Source organism: Chelonia mydas, chromosome 5, assembly GCF_015237465.2.
Source record: "Chelonia mydas isolate rCheMyd1 chromosome 5, rCheMyd1.pri.v2, whole genome shotgun sequence".
NCBI lineage: Eukaryota > Metazoa > Chordata > Testudines > Cheloniidae > Chelonia > Chelonia mydas.
The window spans coordinates 113,879,430-113,904,815 of record NC_051245.2 but is presented as its reverse complement, the minus strand read 5'-3'; the positions used below and the strand labels follow the sequence as shown (position 1 = coordinate 113,904,815).

Sequence of the window (25,386 nt, the reverse complement as noted above, 5' to 3'; positions counted from 1 at the left end):
GTGAAGCACTTAAGTAGGTTCAATGCAAATGAAAAAGACCGGGTTGATTTAAGGATAAAAGCCCTGTGAACAAATGAACTCTGAGGCTCAAATAGCAAGACCCATCGTGGGTTATGAGGCATCGGCCATAGAAATGAAACATCATCTTTTCCAACCATCAGATCTCTGACCTTCTCCCATTTTAGTCCATTCAACACACTACAGCTAACCTTATCTTCCTTGCCCTTTAAACTGATCGTGTCATATACGGTTCTACACACTCAAGTCCCTCACTGGCTTCTGATCCCATTCCACCCCAATTTCAAATACCAGCGTCACTTTTCAAGGCTCTGCACACTGGCTCTTTACTATGACTGTGCCTTTTGGTGACTTGTTTGTTGATTTTTCATTTGATTGAAATGCATCCGGCCATAACTCTGCCCCCTCCCGGGAAATTTTTTTCCCACTACACTTTTGTTTCACACCTCTTCCTCCATCTGGAACAGCCTCCTCCTTCCATTATGCCAAACAGCCTCCCTCTGCTCTTTCAAATCCATCCTAAAACCTCTTTTTTTCAAGCTAGCGTTCTGGCAGCAACAACTGGCCTATTCATTTGCTTCACCTCATAATCCTTTAATTTACCTCACAGTACAGATGATAATATATTTCCATCTTTAAAAAATCCTCAACCTTTAAAGCTGACCTTGTCTGATCTAACTGCTTCAATCACTCTGTTTCCAGGCTGCATGCCTTCCACCCTCACTTTCTGTATTTTGTCTGTTTAGGTTGTGAGCTCTTCAGGGCAAAGTCCTGCCTTGTTACAGTTCTTTATGGTAGTATTTACCCAGTGGCTTTCTATAAATTGTAATCAATAAGACAATAAAATCAGGAGCCTGAATAAATATAATGAAGTTCACTCACCACTCAAAGTTGTTAGTTCTTGCTCCTCTTTCATTTCATTTTCATTTTTTCCCCTAACTCCTTTCTTTCTCTTCTCGTCCTCACTCCTTTTGCACCTGTTGCCTTCTTTCCCAAACTTCCTTTCAGTTTTCTCTCCTTTGTTTCCTGTTCTGCCTTTTCTCTTGGTCTCCATTTTCTCCCTGTATCCTTTCCTTTCTTCCCCCTGTTGCCTGGCCATCCCATCTCCTTTTCTCTCTCTCTTCTGAAACCTTCCCTGATCTTTTTCCTTTCTTCCTGAGTCCCTTAAGTTTTCTTGCCTTTTCCCTTTAGATTCATTGTCTTTCACTTTCCTTAGGGTCCCCAAACATCTTCTGTCTTCTTTCCATCTTTCTTACTCCAGGCTCCTCCACTTCTATTCCCTTCTCATTTTCATAAGGCTTCTCTGAGCTCTGTTTCTTCCATAAATCCCCCATCTCAATCAGTGCCGGATTTACATCTTATGCACCCTTAGGCAGAGCATCTTCAGCGCCCCTCTACCTACAGCTAACCTTTGTGTTTTTTCCATAAAAAATTAAACTTTTAACCCACTTTAAAATTTTAGGCGTCCCTAGGCGTGTGCCTACTGTGCCTAATTGGAAATCTGACCCTGATCTCTGTTCCCTCTCCCCAGCCCTGAGAGTGGGGCAATGGGTGAAGTTGATGCTGGCACCTCCATTCTTGCATTCTTGCAAACCTGCCACTCCCTTTGCTGTTCCACTCCATTCACCCACTCCTCTCCCCACATTGCACTTCCCTCTGCACACACTATTGTCTTTTGGGACCCCATACTCAGTCCCTCCCCACCATATTTCCTCTTTGCCTCTGTATCCCCTCCTAATTCTCTTGACCCTGCGCCCTCTTCCCACGCAGGGGTCCCCAAGCTTTTTACCAGCACGACCCCATTTCAGTGAAGTATTTCCTTTCTGGGCCCCAAACAGCATGCAAGACACAATTTTGAAGAGCTAAATGGCATCCTCTGCACAGTAGGGATCGCCGTGACCCCATCTGCTGGTGGCACACCCCCATTTGGGGTCGTGACCCACCGTTTGGGAACTGGTGCCCTATGGCTTCCTCCCCCAGTTTTCTCCCACCCCTTTCTCTGAGCCCTTGTCCCAGTTCTCTCAGCCCTCTCCAGGTCTGTTTTTCTCTTTACCCTGTTATCTCTCTCCCCCAGCCACCAGGCTCTCTCCTGTCTGTTTGGGCCCCCACTTCAGCTTATTAAAAGGAAAGGTGCTGCTGAGCCATGGTTGCAGCACCAGGAGGAGCCTCTCCTGCTTTACACCCACTGACATGTGCATCCCAGGAAGGGAGGGTCAGCCGGGCTGGGCAGAGGCCATCTGCCCCATGCAGTGTTTTGCTAGCTCAGAGCAGAGTGCTGGAGGCAAAGCCAGGGAAGTGGCACGGGCCAATGTGCAGGCTTCAAGACAGTCTAGTATCCTAGGCCCAGCCCTAGTGTGCTTCCAACTGGCAAACCAGCTGCTGGGTGCTCAAGTTAGTCCCTTAGACAGGGAAGGGTAGGAGCAGGACCTGGGTTTGAATCCAGCCAGCAGCCCATTTGTTTACCCCGAGCTCATAGATTTGGGGAGGGGGAGACAGTCAGCATTGGCTGACCTTGCTGCCCCTTAGATCTACCCTCCTGCAAGGTGAGCTGCAGGCAGGCCTGACAGGTAACTGGAGGGAGACATGCTGGTATGTTTCATGCCAGCCTAAGGGGCTTATACATTAGAGTTTGAATTGCCTGTGTATAGCTCTCACTTAAGCCACAAAAATGTCAAAATATTTTATTCAGTAGCAAACATAATGTATTAGCAGGGCTGACTGTTCTTGAGTTCATGCCTTTTAGCAAACAACTTCTGAAACGGTGCCCCCGCCTCACCCCTTTAGAGCAACACTCAACAGTTCACATGCTTTTCTGGTTGGGTTTTTTTTTTAAGTCCTCCTTAAAAGCAAAGTTTTTCCAACATAGAGGAGCTGATCTTTTTCCCATTAAAGTCAACTGCAAAATTGCCACAGATTCTCAATGCGAGAAGAGCCACTATAACGAGGCGGGACTCGCTACCGCGGCGCCTCCTGTTCGCTGTCCTGGGAATTAGCTCTCATTTCACCAGAGCACCCTTGTCTAGTGTTGTCTCGCCCATTGTCACTCTCGCCTGTGGCATCCTCTTCTAGATACAGCTCTCTGGTGTGCCCCACTTGGTTCTCTCCCCCCCTTCCGGGGGAACCCAACTGTCCTCAGTCCACCCACTTGCCTTGGTGGTAAACTGCAGTATCCAGTCTAGCCATTCGCCTCAGTGGCAAACTGAAGTCCATGAACTGGCCCCTCCCCTCAGTGGCAAGTGTGTGTGGGGGGAAATGGATGGGGGGACCCGGGCCCGCCCGCTACTCCGGGTCCCGGCCCAGGGACTCTATAGCTGGCAGCCACATAGTGCCCCTCCTACTACTCTGCTGTCTGTTTCCCTGGGCCACTTTCCCACAGCCCTAGCACCTTCTCCACCCTTCTATCAGGACCTCAGTCTGGCAATGGACCATCTGGAGCTCCCTCTTGCTCCCCTGACCCTGCCCAGCACTGCTCTGTCCATGGTGCTGTTTCTCTCTACCCTCCTACAGGGAAGCCAGTCGTCTCTCCCCTGGCCTCCAGGGAGAGACTGCCTTTGTCCGGCTCAACAGCCCTTCTTATATGGGCCAGCCTGGCCCTGATTTGCTGCTCCACTAAGACTTCTGCCTATAGGCTGGCTCCATAAGCCCTCTTCTAATTGGCTGGGTTCTGCGCAGCCTCCCCAAAGCTGCTGTAACCCTTCTTCTGCCTGTGTGGGTCAGCCCCCCACCACCACAGCCACAATATACATCAGGCCAGATCCTCAGCTGACGTAAATCTACTTAGCTCCATGGGACCTAATAACTTCAAGATGGGAACATACAGTGAGGGGGGGGGACAGAAATATTGCAAAGAGGACAAAAGTGTGATTAGAACTAAAACATCTATCTACTGTCAGATGCAAATACATATACAAATACATTAGAAGCAAGAGGAAGACCAAGGACTGAGTAGACCCATTACTCAATGTGGTGGGAAAGACAATAACAGAAAATGTGGAAATGGCAGAGATGCTTAATGACTTCTTTATTTCTAAACTCCCTCTCTGAGCCTGCACCCCCTCCCCAAACATCCCAGCCCCAAACTCCCCGTCCTCCCAGACTGTGCACCCCCATCCCTTTCCCACACCCCTCTCCTGCCCCCAAATTCCCTCCCAGAGCCTGCACCCCCACCCCCTTCCCACACACCTTCTCCTGCCCCCAAACTCCTCCCAGAGCCTGCACCCCTCCCAATGCACCCCCTCCCACCCCCAAACTCCCTCCAAGAGCCTGCACCCCTCCTCCCTCCCAGAGCCTTCAACCCCACCCTCTCCTCCTGCACCCTCATCCCAGAGCCTGCACCCCCAGACCCCCTCCCAGACCCAAACTCCCTCCCAAAGCCTTAGGCAGGTGGAGGGTGGAGTTGGGGGGGGTGGAGTTTTGGGGGGCGGGTTCTGGATGGCATGAGTGACATTATTGGCCCGCTGGGGGGATTTGAGGACTGGCACTGGCCCTAAGGTCAATTGAGTTTGAGACCCCTGGTCTAGATAATACTTAGTCCTGCCTTGAGTCCAGGGGACTCGACTAGATGACCTCTCAAGGTCCCTTCTAGTTCTATGTTTCTATGCTTTTCATATAGAGTAAAATATTAAAATGTGCCTTAATTTACATAAGAGGACGCAATTCCGCTTTTCCCTGCCAATAGCCTTTTAGAGAACTAGTTAAAATAATGTTCATAATTGATCTGCAGCTCTGCAATCCTTTAATTTGCTATCCTGAACAAACCCTCTCCTGATAGGTTAAACAGAAATATTGCCTTTCAGCTAATTCTCAGTCTCTTCTACAGAAGATGCAAATTAGTGGCCTGATTCTCTTCTCCTTCCCCCCTGAGGTTCTAAGCTCCCACTAAATACCATGGGAGCTGCTAGGCTGTGATGGTGTTCAGCTCCTCTAGATTCAGGTCACAGGATTTTACTCAAATCATTCACAGTCCACAACATGCATTTTTAAAAGCATCCTGTATACTAAGGGCTATAGGTTGTGTAATACAGAAAATGCCTTCAGTGCTGTAAGAAGGCTGTGCAATGTTTTGCAGTACACTGCAGAATAAAATAGAACAGGATTTTTTAATATCTCTGCTATAGGTGGGTGGTGGTAGGGAACAGGATTTTATTTATGAAAGCCTCTGTATTTTTAATATCTCACATTAGGACATTCTAAAAGTTTCTAGTGATCATTCATAGAATGCTTATGAACTTTAAAACAGTAGCAATCATTCATGGTGCTCAGCCTGCAGCGCGGTACCTGTATGACAAATTGAATGCAATCTGTGTGGGAAAGCTAGCCAAAAATGGCCAATATACTGTGTCCTTAGGATGATTTCTGAAGGTTGGTTGTGTTTAGATGGGAAATGTCACTCTTTCTCTGAAATTATTGTTATAATCATCTGTTCAAGTTTGTTCGGGCGAATGACACTGTGTATACTGTAAGGAATCATGTGGCAAGTACAGTTCAGTCAGGATGAAGGATGGGGAGAGATGTTTAGCTGAATACCTTCCCTGCGCTGACTGAAGTTTCTGAACATGCTAATTTTAAGTAGATGGTGCCTAATAAGGCAATCGTGTGCCAGGGTGTAGCAATGCACCATTCATTCCACTAATCCATCCTCAGCCTTCGTAACATGTAGAGAAAAGAATTTAATGCTGGATAATAAAGAACAGCATTTTGGAAGGAATGATTTCAGTGAAGCTCTGCTCAGGCACAGAAGTCCACCTGCGAAGACCACAGTGCAGGATCAGGCCTCAGTTGTGTCTGTTCAGGCCTCACTCCTGCCAACTGCTCTACTTCAGCAGCTGTCTGTATCCATGTGGCACTCCATTAAAGCCAGCGGAGCTCTGCATAGGCACAGGGATCCGCCCGCACGGAAGAGATTGCATAATCTGAGCCACAGCATTTGGTCCTATTTGAGACGCTGATGGGTCCTACATTCAGGAGGTGGAATCTGAATAAAAGGAAGAAATAAAAAATTGTCACCTTTCATGACACATTTTATCCTAAACAAAACTCTGCCCTTTGCTCCATCAGAATTGAGCTGTAAAGCCGGAGTAAGTTTATCAGGAAATAGGTTGCTGTATAAAAATTTGAACGGCACTATGTTCACAATCCTACTCAATCTAAACAATTCAGGTTACCAGAGAACAAATCTCATCTCTTTTTTTCTTTGCTTAGGATACCTGTCAATTATGTTAAACTCAAGTCATTCTCATTTTGTGACGTGACTAAAGATAGTTAATACAACCTTTCTGAACCACCATTATTCATCCTAAAGAGAAATTTAAATTACCAGAAACAATGATTACCTCATCAGTTGTAAAACGCCAGAATGCAAAAGAGTTTGTATGATCTCCCGACTGAATTTTTTTAATCCATCTATGATAAAAAAAGCCTTATTTATTTTTTTAAAATATTAATACACGAAATCACACACAATGCATAATATTAAAAAAAAGTCAACAGCAAAACAACCTTCCTTTTGTCAGAAATAAAGACAAAGAGAAAATGACTTTTTAAAAAGAAAACCCAGTTTAAAAAAAAAAACGTCTTGCATCATGATGGGAAGCTTGCAGACCATCAGGGGAAGCCAATTACATAAGGGAGAGAACCCTGCTCCTACATCTGTGAGTAAGTCTACCAGGGCCGGCTCTAGGTTTTTTGCCGCCCCAAGCTCAGGTGGGGCTGGGGCTCGCAGGCGGCGCTGGAAGCGGAGGAAGTGATGTCACCTTCTCCCCCCTCCCCCGCCCGGCCGTGCAGAGAAGCCCCGACATAAGGGGTGGCACAAGGCAGCGCAGCAGCCAGTGCGCAAATGAGGCGGCGCGGCCCCGGCTCCCCAGCAGGACTCGCCCTCTCCTCCCCAGGGAGCGGCTGGGCCCTGGCAGCTCAGCATCCCGGGGCTGGGGCTTCCCCTTGCCGCTGCGGCCGGCGGCGCCGCGCCCTCGCCCCGTCTAAGTGGCGCAGCTCCGAGAGCGCAACGGCCCCGAAAGAAAAGGATGGCCTGAAGGCTGCCCCTGGAAATATGCCGCCCCAAGCACATGCTTGCTTTGCTGGTGCCCAGAGCCGGTCCTGGTGTCTGCACTGCAACTGAAAACCTGTGGCTAGCCTGTGCCAGCTGGCTTGGGCTGCGGGGCTGTTGAATTGCAATGTAGATGTCCAGTCTTGGGCTGCAGCACCATGCAAAGTGGGAGGATCCCAGAGCTCGGGCTGCAGCCTGGGCCAGAATATCCACACCACAATTAAACAGTCCACAAGCTCAACTCAGCTGGCACGGGCCAGCTGCTTGTATCTAATGACCATGTAGACATGCTCTGACCAATGGAAAGAGCTTCCCAGGGGATTTTAGTTGCCTTGAGAAGGTGAGGGTCTCTCTTCCAGATAAGACAGACACGGCAAGGCACAGATAGGTGAAGTGATTTCAAAATTCTCAATATTCTCTCTCCAGTTCTAGTGATCTTTCACTGTATGATGATGTTTAAACTGGATTTTATGGTGTCTAGTGTAGTGATGGTGTCTGTGCCTACTTCTATAAAGCATCAGGCTGCATAGAATAAATAATGAACATGCAAGTATGGGTGTTAACCTAAATTGGGCTCGATCCTGCAAAGTGCTGAGGACTGCTGGAGGTGCTGAATTGCTAAGAATGTATATACATATCAATATATTAATTCTTGTGGATTGCAAATTTTGTTAGGATTTGAGATTGCAGTTTATATTAGCATTTGTGGGGAAAAAAGTCCTTGTGGTTTATTCCCTGTATTCACTAACAGGCTATTAAATGGCCCATCAGGTAAAATATGTATTTGGGCATTTTCAGAGGTGATTATTTATACTCACATCCATAATGCTTCTGAAGGAAGGCGCCATTAGCATCCTTTATATATGGGCAAGTTAGGAAAGACCAAAGGAAAAAAAAATCCCCTGGTTGTGAGTGAGAAATGGCCTGATAGACCCGAATTGTTTATTTTCAGCCCTTGCTATCTAAGGTATAAATCCATTCTAATGCATAGCTTATACCTCGTGTGCTGAGTTTGACTGGAGTGATTTTTATGGCTGAGTTATAAACCCCTGAAAATAAGAGTGTATAATGGAAACATGGACAAACCTTTAACTTGCATAGCTGGCAGGCTCTGCTGCACCGATGCATCTTTCCTCAGGACTCCAGCAATAAACAAACTGTCAAAGATGTCTCCTCTTTCTGAGCGGTTTTTATGCTGTACCAAAGTGCTGATAGCCAAGAGGTCATGGATGACTGTGTCCTCAGAAATCTCAAGGCAAACATTTGGGTAAAGCCAGAGGGAAAGAATTTAGGAGCAGATGTTTTTTCCTTCGTTGCTTTGCTTCCGAATATTAAGGCTGGACCTCAGCAGCACTAAATCCATTTCATACATATATTTTTAATGGGGGATTAAGGTTAGCCTTTGCAGCATTCATTTCAATGTTAATGCGGACTGTCTTGCAGGTATCAAACTGAAGAGACTTCGTTGGCCTAATTTAGTGCAGCAGCTGCAGCAATAGGCGCTCCAGACAAACTATTTCAGCCAGGCTTATTCGTTAAGTTTTCAGGTACCTTATATGCCCATGTGTGGAAAGATACATAGATATCAACTGAAAAGTCATTTAAAATATATAAATATATCCTCTGATATTAAATGACTGAGTATCTTAGTGGAGATGATCTCACAGGTATGCAATTCATATGATTATTAGGGACTAGCATGTACAGGAGCATAGCAGCCATACCACTATATAACAGGGATGTGTCCTATTAGGCTTTCTAGATATTGGAGTTGTGGCACAGTACCCTTAAAGGATGTATGATGGTGAACAGAGAGCAGGAGTCTCAGACTTGCCTTTAGCCCATCAATGACTGTAATCGTTTAGAGGATGGCAGCAGGTTGGCAAATGAGGGGCCATTGACAATCCCTTCTTCTTACTTGGATTCTCTGTCACATCAAACAGCAGTAGCAGGAAAGTCCAGGTCCCAGAGGTAAAGCTCATACTGTGTATTGTGCTGTTAAATTGCTTCCATTCTGCAGCCATGCTGTGCATTGCATGTGTTGATCTGAGGAAAACTACTCCATACATTCATTCCATTCTCTATACCCAGAAAGTTTATATAGAGGGAGATTGTCTAACTATGTGACAAAGTGGGTGTTTCATTATTTTATCTTGTAGCCCATTAAATATGTTCTCAAATTCTTGGACTAGAGATATTCATTTGATTAGGGTTTTTTTCCTAAACAACCTTTGGTTTTTAAGTTCCAAACTTAGTGAAAATTCTTTTTTCCCCCCTTTTAAATTAACCCGTTTGGTTTGGAATTATAGAAGGTCTATGTATCATTATAATGGAGAAAGGCTGATGACCTGTGCATTATGCTGCTTTTAACTTTCATCTACTCCCCATCCCAAAAAATTGTACGGCCATAATGTGTCTATATATAATCTTTTCATGAATCTCTGTTGTGGGAGAAGCATATGTGAACTGTCACTTGGCAAAAGATCAATACTAGGATCTTACAGTACCTGATTGTTGCTCTGTTTGTGCTTCATGTTACATGGTCCTTTTTTGTGTGTGTGAAAGATTGCAGGGGAAAAAAAATTTTGGCTTGTTCTGTGGGAGCCTCTTCTAGAGAAACTTCATTATAATGTTTTATTGTTCCCAGCCTGGCTCTCTGCATAATCTACATGATAAAATTTCACTTTTCAACACCATAGAGATTTCCATGTGTCTCTGTGTCAAGGCCAGTTCAAAGCCACGTTAACAGGCACCACTATGATACAGTTTTAAGTATAGACAAAAATTTCCTTACATGGTGCTTAACACCTAGAGCCTGATTCTCCTCATACGTAAACTGGTGTCAGAGTAGCAGCCGTGTTAGTCCGTATCTGCAAAAAGAAAAGGAGGACTTGTGGCACCTTAGAGACTAACAAATTCATTTGAGCGTAAGCTTTCATGAGCTACAGCTCACTTCATCGGATGCATTCAGTGGAAAATACAGTGGGGAGATTTATATACACAGAGAACATGAAACAATGGGTGTTACCATACACACTGTAACGAGAGTGATCAGGTAAGGTGATTCCCTTGACTTCAGTGAAGGTACTCCTGATTTTCATGGTGTGAGAAGAAACTCACACCCCTAGTCTTTTATTGTGCAACCTGAAGCAAAATTAAGATGAGGTGAGGCAAGTTCTGTTTTTGGGTGGGGCTGTTGAGCAATTCTGCACAGGGCAGCATTATTTAAAAAGCAGGTAAGTTAGAAAAGTTAAAGAGAAATGTAGTCTGTTCTAAATCTGTGGAGGAAGGCTGATGGTTAGATGCAGTTGCTGTTTTGTTCCCTAAGATATTTTGAAGAGAGTGTTACTTAGTACATACACTGCAGAAGTTGAGGATAAATTACCACACTAAATTCTATTAATTCTGGGGAACAATGAAATAACAAGCTGAGACTGGTGAATTCAAAGAAATATAAATAACAGATTACTGCTCAAGATGTATCAACAGCATGATGACTGGCCTGGGGACATACATTTCAAGGATGCTAGGGAGCCCCAGAATGGTTTTCTCAATGGCAGATCTGGAGATGGAGGTCTCACCATGAGATCTGAAAGATCACTTTCAATGGCTCTGGGGAAGAGAGGCTCAGCCCAGGGGGATGAGAAGTCTCTCCAAGAAGAAAGCAAGGTTTTTCATCTCTACAAATGTTATTAAACTACATATAAAAACAGGGGGCACACATGCGCACACACACAGAACTTTGTATTAATTTATGGTACTTGACTGATTGTATTGCAGGATTTACTGCTCCTCTAACCCAGGCTTCTGGCTTGACACCCAGGAGAGCATGAGGACATGATACAGTTTCAGAGGAGGGTGGAGCCCTGTTGAAATCTACTCCCTTGTTGATCTTAGTGCATGACATTGTGGTACAAAATAACTCTTACCATGGCACAGTGTCTGGATATAAACAGTAAATAAACATGTTCTCTGTCACACATAATTCAAACCACCTTTGTTATTTTATCATAGAATCATAGAATCATAGAATATCGGGGTTGGAAGGGACCTCAGGAGGTCATCTAATCCAACCCCCTGCTCAAAGCAGGACCAATTCCCAGTTAAATCATCCCAGCCAGGGCTTTGTCAAGCCTGACCTTAAAAACCTCTAAGGAAGGAGATTCCACCACCTCCCTAGGTAACGCATTCCAGTGTTTCACCACCCTCTTAGTGAAAAAGTTTTTCCTAATATCCAGTCTAAACCTCCCCCATTGCAACTTGAGACCATTACTCCTCGTTCTGTCATCTGCTACCATTGAGAACAGTCTAGAGCCATCCTCTTTGGAACCCCCTTTCAGGTAGTTGAAAGCAGCTATCAAATCCCCCCTCATTCTTCTCTTCTGCAGACTAAACAATCCCAGCTCCCTCAGCCTCTTCTCATAAGTCATGTGCTCTAGACCCCTAATCATTTTTGTTGCCCTTCGCTGGACTCTCTCCAATTTATCCACATCCTTCTTGTAGTGTGGGGCCCAAAACTGGACACAGTACTCCAGATGAGGCCTCACCAGTGTCGAATAGAGGGGAACGATCACGTCCCTCGATCTGCTCGCTATGCCCCTACTTATACATCCCAAAATGCCATTGGCCTTCTTGGCAACAAGGGCACACTGCTGACTCATATCCAGCTTCTCGTCCACTGTCACCCCTAGGTCCTTTTCCGCAGAACTGCTGCCTAGCCATTCGGTCCCTAGTCTGTAGCGGTGCATTGGATTCTTCCATCCTAAGTGCAGGACCCTGCACTTATCCTTATTGAACCTCATCAGATTTCTTTTGGCCCAATCCTCCAATTTGTCTAGGTCCTTCTGTATCCTATCCCTCCCCTCCAGCGTATCTACCACTCCTCCCAGTTTAGTATCATCCGCAAATTTGCTGAGAGTGCAATCCACACCATCCTCCAGATCATTTATGAAGATATTGAACAAAACCGGCCCCAGGACCGACCCCTGGGGCACTCCACTTGACACCGGCTGCCAACTAGACATGGAGCCATTGATCACTACCCGTTGAGCCCGACAATCTAGCCAGCTTTCTACCCACCTTATAGTGCATTCATCCAGCCCATACTTCCGTAACTTGCTGACAAGAATACTGTGGAATACTGTGGGAGACCGTGTCAAAAGCTTTGCTAAAGTCAAGAAACAATACATCCACTGCTTTCCCTTCATCCACAGAACCAGTAATCTCATCATAGAAGGCGATTAGATTAGTCAGGCATGACCTTCCCTTGGTGAATCCATGCTGACTGTTCCTGATCACTTTCCTCTCATGTAAGTGCTTCAGGATTGATTCTTTGAGGACCTGCTCCATGATTTTTCCAGGGACTGAGGTGAGGCTGACTGGCCTGTAGTTCCCAGGATCCTCCTTCTTCCCTTTTTTAAAGATTGGCACTACATTAGCCTTTTTCCAGTCATCCGGGACTTCCCCCGTTCGCCACGAGTTTTCAAAGATAATGGCCAAGGGCTCTGCAATCACAGCCGCCAATTCCTTCAGCACTCTCGGATGCAACTCGTCCGGCCCCATGGACTTGTGCACGTCCAGCTTTTCTAAATAGTCCCTAACCACCTCTAACTCCACAGAGGGCTGGCCATCTCTTCCCCATTTTGTGATGCCCATCATCATGCAGAATGCACAATTTTTTAATTTCATTTGAATGTAGTGAAATGTACTGAATTAACACACCTAAGAACAAGCGTTCTCTGTCCAAAGAACAAGCAGTACAGATTTCCCCACTGCTCTACTGGTGTGCTTCACCCCTGACCGGGCAGGGACTGCTCCGGATGGATGGGTAGTTAATTGTCCGTGTCCTTTCAGTCACTGGAATCTCCTCTGAAACAGCCAACAGTATGTGTGGATATTATTCCACTGGAAACTGGACTGAGAGCACCAACTCATTTCACAGCAGCCATTTAACAGCCATGATGGGGCCAACTTTGTCACTACCAACCTGGTGACCTGGGAGTTAAAGGTTGCCAATCCCCTGAGCCATTTAGTCCATTTTTCTGTCCCATACTTAGTTCTTTCTCTGATTAAGATGAAACATACAGAATTTATGTACAGAATATGTAAGGGAAAAATGGAGATCAGTGAAAACGTAACCTGTTGTGTCAGATTGGTCTGCTGTAGCTCAACACTAAGTTCAGCACAGTTGGAAATCAGTCAAACCCGTCTGGGAAAAGTGCCAATATCTCAAACCCTGTCAGGATTGTTGGAAACCAGCAGAGATCTCTGCTCTTTTAAACCCAACCTGTGCTTTCAGATTTGATGCCGTAGGTTGTCATACTTTAAGGCTGTCGTTCTTCATGTGGTATCATCTTAGATACGACTAGAGGATACACTAGAGGAGAACGGCAGAACCGGATTATTTAAGAGAGTCAATAAGGTAGAGTTGTTCTGATTTTGCAGAATTAAGTCAGGGCCTGTCTATAATTTTTAACTTGGCCTTAATTTTATTATTTCCTGTAGTAGTAATACAAATCCCATTCATAAATAAAAAATAACATGGCTGGTAGCTAGGCTTACAATTTAATTTTTCATTATGGCTTGTAGAGCTTGAACTGCACTCATGGGGGAGAGGTGCATTTCTGCCCAAACTGTGGTGGCTGGAGGCATTATGCCCGCCTTGGGCAGGAGGATGTGGGAATCAGCATCATGCAATGAATAGGAAACTGGACACTGGGAATCAGGAGACCTGGGTTCTCTTCTCTCTTTCAGTGGCCTTCTGCATGACCTCAGGCAAGTCATTCCTCTCTTTGCTTCCCTTTTCAGATCTATAAAATAGGGATAATGATACTTACCTTCCTTTGTAAAGCATTTTGAGAGCTACAGGTAAAAAGTGCTGTGTAAGAGAAGATATTAGCTGCATATTGCAATAATAGTCACATTATAATGTTAATAGCTTTGTTAGGGGTAGCATGTTCATATATAGCAGGTGTTTGCCCTAGTGCAGCCCTATAGGAGCTGTCTCACATTCTGGGCTATGGCTTCATCCACTCTAGCCAGTTGATGCTGCTGCTGGAAGTAACAGCCCTTCTTAGACTCCTGTGGCCTGATCTAAAGCCCACTGAAGTGAGTGGAGATGCTCCCATTGACTTCAGTGCACTTTTCAATCAGGTCTTCAGTGCCCTTGTGTTGGGACAGGGCAGATATCTACTTCTGCAATGTATATACATATATGCATATACTGGTGATGCTGATGAAACCTGACGAATCCAGTACTTCCAAATGTTTCAGTGGCACTGTCTTCCCTTGCCACTGCCTAACCCATGAGCAGAGTCACTTTCTATCCTCCCCCAGTCCTCTCCACTGATAAAGCAGCTGTGCTTTTCTTTCCTGGAAATGCTGCTTCCCCATCAAAGCAATATTTTCTGGAACACTGTTACCATGATCACTTTTTTTCTCCCCTGATGCTATTACATCATGCTTTGTGGTACTGCTGGGAATAATGTATTCGCAGTTTGGCATGCCCACAGGTGCAGTAGTTTATAGGTAGTTCCCGGGAGCACAGTCAGGTAATGGATACCTATGTGAAAATCCACCTGTAATTACTGGCAGACTTAATGTGCAGGCAAAACCAGTATGGCACATTAGGAAATGTCTGGGTGAAGAACGGCTAATAGTTCAGTCCTCTAAGGGTTAATTAGGAAGGGAGCCGCCTTCAGGACCAGGAACTGTTTACTTCAATAGTTTTCATGCAAACTACAGTGTTTCACTTGGGCACTAATTGTGCCTGATGGACCCATTACTTTGTAATCAGAGCAGCTCTGTAGCTGATTCCCCAGTGGTTAATTAAATGGATGAGGTAGTGCCCAGATCTTGGTAGTAGACAAGACCACCCGAATTTTCCACCATCCGTACAGGAGAAACTATTGTTACTACAAGCAATACAGTTGCTCTGCACCAGTGGTGTCTTTTACCTCTCAAGTTTATTAGGTTACTACACTAAGACAATGCAGAGCGATCCATCAATATTCCCCTTCGTGACTTGGCCTTGCAGCTGCACACAGAGGACCTCATGAGGCTCCGGAAACTTAAACTGCTTTCAGCCAGGCTTATTTCCCATAAAGGTTGTTTCCTGACAAGGTTAAAGGTGCAGCACTTGTGAAAATGACTGTGCCTTCAGCCGAAAGGCATTTAAAAGACAGGAGAGCTGTCACTTAACTGCTGTTCACTTCACAACATATTAAGCATGGCGGGAGGCCAAAAGGAATGGTAAGGTGATTACATCTTTTTATGATTTCTCTTTATTGCTGTCACTGTGGTCTGACCTGATATGACATGACTTTCAAGGGCTGTGGCTACACAGTCCTCAGTGTAATTGTGTTGTTTAATTGCAGTGAATCCATGCGAAAGGGGGAGGGGGTATGTGAAATTAGGCATCAAGGAGCGCATGAGTGGAAGAGGAGAGCAGGCTCAGAGAAATAATTAATAACGGAATAGGTACTCGTGTGGTTTTTAATATTTGTGTGGCGAACGCAGATAAGGAATAACAGCAATATGTATTTTTATGCCAGGAAACCATTGTTCTTGCAGTAGCTGTTTAATTCAAACATAGGCACACCAGCTGTGCTAAGCACAGACACTGCAGTTTACAGATGTTCATGAAAATATTCTGCTCTGTGTGGGCTCTGCCAATCCTTAAATGGGATTGGGTTGCACTGGCCAAAACAATTAGTTAGTTACCTTTGAGGTGGGTTGCAGGCAGGCCTGTCTTTAGTGAGGAGGCAACATGAGTAAGAAAAAAAGAGAAGTATCTGAGACTCCAATTCAGCAAAGCATTGAAACACATGCTTATTCTGTATTCAGCAGCATACTTAACCAAGTGTTTGAAGGTAGTGAGAGTTAAGCATGTGCCTCTGTGCTTTGCTGAATACAGATGGAATTTAGCACCTCTCCAGGCAAAATATGTGCATAAGTGCTTTGCTGAACTAGGGCCTGAGGCTCCACCTCCTCTCCCCACCCCCCTGTGCTTAGTTATGAATTAGTGAAATTCCATCATCAGGAAATAACTTCTTTGAAATCACTTGTGCATTCTGTTCTCTCTCCACCCCCCTTTTGCTTTGAGTATCCAAAAACTCAAAGCAAAACTCAATTTTACACCACCTAGTTTCACCTGATTGTACAGCAAAACTGCAAATTTCAGATGGCTGCAGTGGGGTGTCATAGGTGGGTCCAGGTCCTCTGGAAAGATTCATGACCTTAGCAAACCTCTGGAGTAGATTTGACTGCCTGGTTTTGCGATTCGCTGCAAACTCTTTGCTCAGATTTTGCTGATACTTACTACCATAAATCTATATTTACTATTAACATATTAAGGAATAAATACATTTGGGATTCTGTTGTATAGGTTCATTGATGTTGCTAAGAGCATTTATGGGATTTAAAAATATATATATTTCAAGAAAATAATGTAGGAAATGTTTTGTTTTAGGTTTGCATTGTTGAGTTAGGTTATAAAGCTGAGAGCAGGGAGCCAGCCTAATAACTGGCTAATTAGTCTTTACGCTACCATGTGAGAGACTCCTTCATCCAAATGAGGAGCTCTGCAGAGGCACCTTGAGGTGCTATGCAATAATCCCTTCCAGTCATTAGATGGGAAGGGCTGGTTGAAAATTTTCTGTCAGATCTTGACTACAATAGTATTTTTCAAGCAAAGTGTCTGCTGTCCATGGATGGTTTTGACTTTTCTCTGAAAAAACAAATACCCAAAAAGTTTTCAATTTTTGGCTGAAATCCAAAAATGAAAAGTCAAACTTCTTTGCAGGAAAAGGCCCTTGACGTGACCTTTGTGAAAGGAGGGAGTACATTAAAGAACAAATTGAGGGTGGGGAGGCTCTCAGGGAGAATTCCCAGGGTGGGGAGGGAATTCAGGCTCAAAAATTCCATGAAGAGAGACGCTGCATTTTCTTCAGCATGTACTGTATATAACCCCGGGAAAAAAGTCTGAGCTGAATTCATATAAGATGCAGCCCAGCAGTGGAATCGGAGTAACTAATTCCATGCTGACAAACAGTAATTGCAGAATGACCAAGATATAACCAGAGTCTTAATGGGAGATCTGATGATCTCTTTCAGTGGCCCATTTTCTTTCATGGAATAAATATTGATGTCATGAGATATTTGTGCAGTTGTGCATCCTGAGTAACACTCCTACATCCTGATTCACATTCTTTGTCACTCTTGGTGTCCCTGGATCTCTTAATCACATTTAATCTTATTGATCGAAGCATCCTTTTAACATTCTTAGGGCCTATTACTGGGCTTATTTGGGGGTACAGCAGTGGCATAGTTTAAATAGTACTATAGTACTTGCATTATTTGCTCTTGATTTCATTAGATTACTGTAGCCTCAATTCTGCTTCTGTTTGCTGTGCTGGTGTTACAGTTATGATTTATTGATTTGTTAAATGTTGTGTGTGCTCAACGCTGTGTAAGAGGCACAAATAAAGACAGTCTTTGGCCGAAAAGTCTAAAAGACGGGTACATAAAAAAAGGACAGGGAGCACTGCAAAATCCCAGCAGAGTGACGTTCCCTGGAGAACTGATTTTACAACTTTTTGTAATCCTTAATGCTTATACTTGGCTCCATTTATAAAGAGCTAGATTCCGATGCCCTTACACTGAATAATAACGTACTCACTGTTTACTTCAGTGGCACTACGGCAGGAGTAAATTGCTATTCTTTGCATTTAAGGGCACCAAAATCTGGCCCAGGGAGAAATGAAGTCTGGATGTTCATTAAGGGTTAGCTTACTCAGGATTGTGGGTTTCACAAATGAGAACGTAACTTCCAATGTAATGGGGAGTCCCTTTCTGCTTGTGGGATACTGTGAAAGGAGAAATAGTTCTGGGGCAGAGAGAAAAATGGCCAATGGAATAAAAATAGGGAGAGGTGGTGAGAGGAAGGAAATTCTCGTGAAAAATAAGCTTCTCTCTTTACTGTATATAGAGCGCAACCAACTTGTACCATTATTTTAGGAATGAAGCTGGCAGAGGATATCAGGGTGTTCTGGGTCCACTAGGTAACTCCCTTGAACTAGAAAAATACTTGGAGTGTTCCTCAAAAAGGTGGCCTCATCTTTGGGGGGAAATGGGGTCAAATTACAGGGAAAAACAGGTTTGAGAGAGATGCCCATTTCTCATTTTTAATCTTACACAGATTCTGGCCTGCTACAGCAAGAGTTAGAAAGCGTAACTATCCTGCAATAAGTTTACCATAGGGACTACATGGTAGACCCTGTCAACCTATTACTGGTGCATATTAATTTTACCCTGAAATTATTAATATTAACTTGTAATGCATTAACAGATCATTTCAGCTGTGGAATCTAAGACCCCATTTTGACAGGTGTTGTCCATACGTTTAATAAGAGACAGTCTCTGCTCCAAAGAGTTTACAGTCTAAATACACAAAGTAGATAGAGTGAGAGACAGTAAGCAGTATCCCCATTTTACAGATGGTGAATTGAGGCACAAAGACATTGGGATTTACTCAAAATTACACAAAAAGTGCAGGGCCAGAAAGTGTACCCAGAGCTCTTTACTCTGTGTTGAGGATTTAAGCACAAGAGCATCCTTCCTCCCCTTGCTCCATTCCGATAGTTAACCACTGTGTGTTGCAGACTCAGTTTTCAGGGGCATCATTTAGGGGGTCAGGAGACCTCCTCCCCAAGTTTCATACAGGAGGTGAGAGAGCTCCCAGGTGGAGCTCTTAATGACAGCACAGCATTACTGTGAATTGTAAATTCTACAGAGGAGTTACCGCTGGGGCAGGGAGTCAGTATTTCACTTACAAACATAAGCAGGGTGATTAAGATAAGAAAGGGCTAGTGATTAAATTAAGGATCTGGAAGTTCTTTTAGATGACCCTGCAAAATTGTAATCCCTCTGTGGGGGTACAGGGGTTGTTTTAGAAGGAACACAGGGGACTCAGAAAAAAATACATCCAAGTCCTCTGAGCCAAAGTTACATCCAGAAAAGGGAGCGGTTTGGAGGCACAGGTGAAAAGAAGTGGTCAAAACCAGGGCAAGGGATAGCAGTGGTATAGAGAGGTTCTACTCTACCTGTGGCACTTACGTGGACCAATCACCATAGTATCTGAGCGCCTCACAAGGACTAACCTATTCCTCCTCACAGCCCCTCTGTGAGGTAGAGCAGTGCTGTTATCCATTTTGTACAGATGAGGCCCTGAGGCACACAGACTAACAGCCAGATTTTCAAAGATATTCAGGTACCTAGTGGGATTTTCAAAAGCACCTAGAAGGTTAGGTGCTTTGTCAGCCCCACTAGATGCCTAGCTGCCTAAAAGGTTTTGAAACACTGTCCCTAAGGCACTGCCCTGGGGTCATAGAGGAAGTCCATGTGGGGAGGAGAACCCAGGTCTCTCAGCGCTAGCTCCCTGTCCAGCAGGCCAGCCTCTCTCTCTGCTGCATGCTGGAAAAAAAATAGACTCTGATAGATGGGAACAAAACGAAGGCAGCCAGTTCTCTGAGATTCCAGCAAACGGTCCGAGGAGGTTTGGATGGATGTCATGGTTGCCAGCATGAAAATCAGCACAGTGGTCAGGAAGGATGGAGAATGAGAATCAGATGAGAGGAGATCACAACTCCCCAAAGGTGGCAGGTTCTGCCCCAGGCTGGGTTGTAGAACAATGGCTGCTGTGCATTTTTACCTTTTAACTGAAAACCATTTTGTTTTGTCATTTTTTGTTCTGAGTCAGAGAAAAGGAAGGGATTGGAAAGTATCAGATGTGTTTATGCCTCAAATTCTTAGGGTTTCAGCTGTACTGAGGCCAATTCCAGAACAAAGAACAGAAATTGCATCCACAGAGTCCATAAAGTCAACGGTTATTCTCATGATTTGTATTATTTGCTGGCCATCATGTGTGCTCAGCACCGCTCGGAATATGCCAGAAATTATAGTCCCTGAGCCCATGTGTATAAAATGAGTAGCCCTGGATGAGATGTCTCAGATGTTTAAGTATGAAGTGAATAATTATGTGGCAGGGTTCTAATCACCCCTCCAGCGCCTCCTGCTGGCCATCCTGGGAATTAGCTCTCATTTTGCCAGAGCGCCCTCATCTAGTGGTGTCTCACCCATCATCACTCTCGCCTCCACCCCTAGGACGCACGTCGCTCCCTGGACTGTGACATCCTCTTCTGGACACAGCCCTCTGGCTTTTCCCCACTCAGTTCTCTCCCGCCTTCCAGGGGCCCTGAGAGTCCTCAGTCCACCCACCTGCATCGGTGGCAAACTGCAGTCCATGCACTGGCCACTCCCCTCGGTGGCAAGTGGGGGGGAAAAAGGGGGACACGGCCCACTCCCTACTCCAGGTCACGGCCCAGGGACCCTATAGTCAGCAGCAGGGGACCTGGATGGGGTAAAGGGGCCGAGGCTAGGGCTGGCAGTCAGGGCTCCCTGCAGCCCTACTTCCCATGCCAATGCGGTTCCCCCCACAGCAAGGTGAGCTGGCGCACATGGCTCCAGCCCCGCGGGCCAGATGAAATGAATTAACGATTCCCCACCCCTGAGATATAGTCTCAAAGCACTGCAGATGAGCAGCACTCCCTCTCTGCTAATTTTGCATGACAGTGTTCGATTGACTCCACCCTCCAGCATGAAAAGCCTGGCTGTTGCATTGTCCTCAGGTATATGAATGGCTACACACCTTCAATCTGTGATTTAAACGTAGCTTTATCATTTACGCAATATTGGCAGACTGAGACTATTGTTCAGCAAGACAGATTTAGAACTGCTGCTGGATGCCCTTGTTTTTTCAAAGCTGGATCACTATAATTCTTTATTTTCTAGAGTATGATCTCAAGAATGCAGATTATTCAGAATGCAGCATCTTGCATTCATTCCGGTATATGGTTGTCTCAGCATATCACTTCTATTTTACAATCATGTTGTACACTTCCTTCCTGTACAGTTTCACATGGATTTCAAAACTCTTCATTTTATTTATAATGTGGCCCGGTATACTTGAGTGATCTTTTGCAATTAATTTACAGCCGTTCCTTAACATCTGCATACATTGGTTTCTTAAATCACCTTGTTTATAACCTCATCACAACGGGAACCAAAACTTGGTGTAGCTATTCCCCCGCATTCTCGCCCTCCAGCTACAGAGTGTATTTGCCATTCAAAGTGCTCCGTGTCAACCACTGAGAGTAGTTTACTTATTTTATTTACCTTTTTGATTGTTTAATATATACCTGTCACAATTAGGATGGCCCAGTAGAATAAAATCTGCAGTACTGCATATTCTATAACAAATATAGAAAAAAAAATCCTTGTATTTTTAGAAGAATTATGAGTAAATTGCAGCTGAAATGTGTTTCAGAAGTAAGATCCACCAAGGTTTCAGGGAATTCAAATGGGAATTCTTAATCAGAAACAGAGCTCCTAGTGCTGCCCATAGTTAGGGTTTTATAATGGGAACCGTCAAGTAACCTTGTTTTCAATTGCCAATAATTTTGCCAAACTTTAACCAGTCTCTGTGTCAGGTGTCTGCCTCATGCTGAACTTTTTTGGCGACTTGGACTGACTGTGTGAGGAGACTTAAATGAGGAGTCTGGTATGAGAGACGAATGAGATCAGATGAGGAGCTGGAATTGTGGGGGAGGGGAGGAAGATGACTGGGACCGAGAATCTGGGTGGAGATTCTCAGTCCCTGTCCTGACAGGGGGTTGGTTGGAGAATTGTTGCAAAATATGGATATGGGTCCTGGTTTAATGGCATTTGGATACAAACTGTGGTTCAGACCCAGCTCTTTATATGACTATAGTACGGGATTCTGCACATCCTTGTAGTGGAGAAAATACCACAGAAACTCACTACAGCAGCATTTAACTGCAAAAAGGGGAACTACACAAAAATGGGGATGCTAGTTACATGAAAATTAACAGGAACAGTCACAAGAGTGAAATGCCTGCAAACTGCATGGAAGCTATTTAAAAACGGAGACATTTAGTGACTTGCTGAAAACAGAGACTGGGTCAGAGTTAGGACTAGAGCTCAGGAGTTCATGGGTCCCGATCCTGTGCACAGTATGATTGCATACTGTATCCCAGGTTGTTGGAATATTACATCAGTCACAGATATCTTGCAGTTGCCCCGCTGTTATAAGATAGAGAGTGAAAGATATTTGCAAAGACCTAATGGGAGAATTGATGATGCATAGAACCATGAGGGAGGTATGTCAGTCTGATAGGAATATTCTTGTGGTACTAAAACAGAGACCTGAGTTTGAGAGGTGACAGTTTCTGTGCATCCAATACCCAGTGGCCCAGACCTTGGAGAAAATAATGAAACTGATTCATTTTCTTTTACAAAAGAAGACTGTTGCTGCTAAAGCTAAATGAATATGGCAGGAGAAAATGAATAGTCAATCTTGAGTCAGATTCTCAAATCATGAGACTGGCTTAAAAATCATACAGTTTAAAAAATAGTAAATGTGGGGTGGGGCCAGGGCAGGGCTGGTATTTGCCTTCTGAGTTTTGAGCCTTTAGGGTTCCTATTTTCCAGCTTTTGTCCACAATCATCATTTAAATTATTAAATGAAAACTGAGATTCTGGTGTAATCACATGACTCCAGGAACTGGGGCTGAAATCAAATATCAAATATTGTGAGACTTGTGATAAAATCACACAGGGAACCTTATGTAATACCCATGTGAGAACAGGAGAGGGAGTGTGGTGGAAGAGGGAGTCCAGAGGAAGCAGAAGTAAAACAGAGCTGCTATATGTGATGTACTGAGTGCTTTGCTTAAGGTCTGATTCTGCTACCCTTAATTCTGTCGAGTAGTACCCCTTAGGGTAGAGAATTTGGCCCCTGGTACAGCAGAGACCTGAAGAGTGAGGGGTTAACTGAAAGAAGACCTACCCTTTACCCTTTTACTAAAACAAAATAATTTCTGTTGTATTGCATAGGAGAGAATGTTGTGTTCTGAGGCAGAAAGGGGGAAAAGAGGGATATGAATTACATTGCACTTACGGGGTCCCAATAACTGATAGTCACATCCATTTATCACAGTTCTCCTTTGTACCACTCATGTTCTTCTGTAGGGATATTTCTTCATGCTTCAGCTCATTTCTGGGCCCTTATTAATCAAAAATGCATTGTGACCTTAGAACCCTTCCTTGGCCCTGATCAGGAGTTGATTATGATTGTAACAGTCCTCATGCTGCATTTTCTGTTTTGTTTGGCTTTCTGCATTTTATGCAACTGTTATCCATTTCGAACCTAAAGGACCACAGTTATCTATTACAGTTAGTATGTAGCAAATTTCACTAATTGTGATGGAAAATATATACCACCATTGTCTCTCAAGAAATCAGTTTAGAGTAATGACAGTGAATGCAGCAATATTAGCCAAAAAAAAAAAATCTTTATAGGAATGCATTGAGCCTTTACTAAAGGGTCAAGTAGTGTTTATCCAGTTGTTATATAGGTGTCAGATTCTGAGCTCCTGTCTCTTTAAGATGGTAAATTAAGATTAAAGGTCGCATCTGATGCTGATTATGGTCACCAGAAATAGTCCCTTGGAAAAGTGGCAGCTGTAGCCTTTCTGGACGATTTTGCAGATTTTGAGATTGACTCCTAGTTTCTAGAGCCATCTGATTTCTATAATAATATCTGAAACACACCACTGTTGCTTGCAGTGGTTGCCAATATTCCCTCTAATTTTTTCCACCCATGTGAGGAATACATTTCATTCTGTGCACCAAGGTAATGTGTGGATGTGCGCCACTAGTAGAAACAAAAAAACCTAGATATAAGATATATTTTTTAAAAGTTACCACTAGGGATAATTACTCCAGGCAGGACAGGTTAGGCATTTTAGAACTCATTACTCAAAGAATTAAATTTAAATTAAGAGAGAAATAAAAATTATGAAATGCATAGACCAGTCAAAAAACTCAGATTGGACAAATCAGACAGTTTCTACACAAAAGAATAAATGGACACAAATCAGACATCAAGAATTATAACATTCAAAAACCAGTAGGAGAACACTTCAGTCTCCCTGGACACTCAGTAACAGACTTAAAAGTGGCAATTCTTCAACAAAAAAACTTCAAGAACAGACTCCAACGGGAAACTACGGAACTGGAATTAATTTGCAAACTGGACACCATCAAATTAGGCCTGAATAAAGACTGGGAGTGGATGGGTGACTACAAAAACTAATTTCCCCCTGCTGATACTCACACCTTCTTGTCAAGTGTTTGAAATGGCCCACCTTGATTACATTGGCCTCATTAGCACTACAAAAGTGATTTTTCCTCACTTGGTATTCCACCCTTCTTGTCAACTGTTGAGAATAGCCCACTTCCACCTTAATTGAATTGGCTCATTAGCACTGAGCCCCCCACTTGGTAAGGCAACCCCCATCTTTTCATGTGCTGTGTATTTATACCTGCCTCTGTATTTTCCACTCCATGCATCTGATAAAGTGGGTTCTAACCCACGAAAGCTTATGCCCAAATAAATTTGTTAGTCTCTAAGGTGCCACAAGGACTCCTCATTGTTTTTGCTGATACAGACTAACACGGCTACCACTCTGAAACCTGACACTTTGAAGGAATAAAGTTACAGAGACTATATGTGCATTGCAGGAAGTACCAAGAAGTAACAACAACAATACAAGTATGTGTTGGGCGGTGTGTGACACACACAGACTGAGTGTGTGTGACACACACAGACTGTGTGTGTGCTGGCTGCTGGGGAAATTTCTGAGAGAAGACGTCCCCTGTCTGTCTCTTTAAGGCACTCACTGAAAGCTCTCCTCCTCTTCCTGAACCATGTCCCCCTCCAAGTGGAGATGGGGCACAAGGGAGGGGGGAGCGGGAGAGACTGTGTGTGTGTGTGTGTGCACACGCGCATGTGAGAGAGAGAGAGATTATATGTGCTGGCTGCTGAGGAAGTCTCTGAGAGACTGTGTGCTGTCTCTTTAAGGCACTAACTCACCAGAAGGCTTGGCTTGAGCCCTGTCCCCTCTCCCCTGCTGGTGCAGGGGTTGGGGGAAGGGGACACCCTGACATCAGCCTCCTCCTTTCTTCCCCCCCCCCCCCCCCCCGGTTCTGCACAGCCAGCAGGAGGGTACCGGTAGCAGCTGCAGGACTAACCTGGTTGCACCGTGGCAAAGCAGCAGGAGGGAGGGGCACCTGAACACACACTGCTGGCTGGATGCGCGTGGCTCTGCTGATCAAGTGCAGAGCACTTTAATCTCTCCTGGGCGCCCGCCCAACTGCGCAATTTAGAGGGAACACAGGTGGTTGCC

The 25,386-nt window shown here is 44.5% G+C and overlaps 1 protein-coding gene and 1 long non-coding RNA gene across 3 annotated transcripts in view; one reads left to right on the top strand and one right to left on the bottom strand.

Annotated features, from left to right (window-relative positions):
* LINGO2 (leucine rich repeat and Ig domain containing 2) overlaps positions 1-25,386 on the top strand; it is a 735,010-nt gene that overhangs the window by 623,396 nt on the left and 86,228 nt on the right. The window lies entirely within an intron of this gene.
* On the bottom strand, positions 5,173-25,380 carry LOC122465869. 2 transcript variants are annotated; one of them, XR_006290989.1, is made up of 4 exons: positions 25,232-25,380; positions 9,855-9,930; positions 6,351-6,420; positions 5,173-5,992 (listed from the first exon to the last, which is right to left on the bottom strand). It is a non-coding gene; the product is annotated as an uncharacterized LOC122465869 (long non-coding RNA). The 2 variants fall into 2 exon arrangements; XR_006290990.1 differs by lacking the exons at positions 9,855-9,930; positions 25,232-25,380 and adding an exon at positions 8,147-8,600.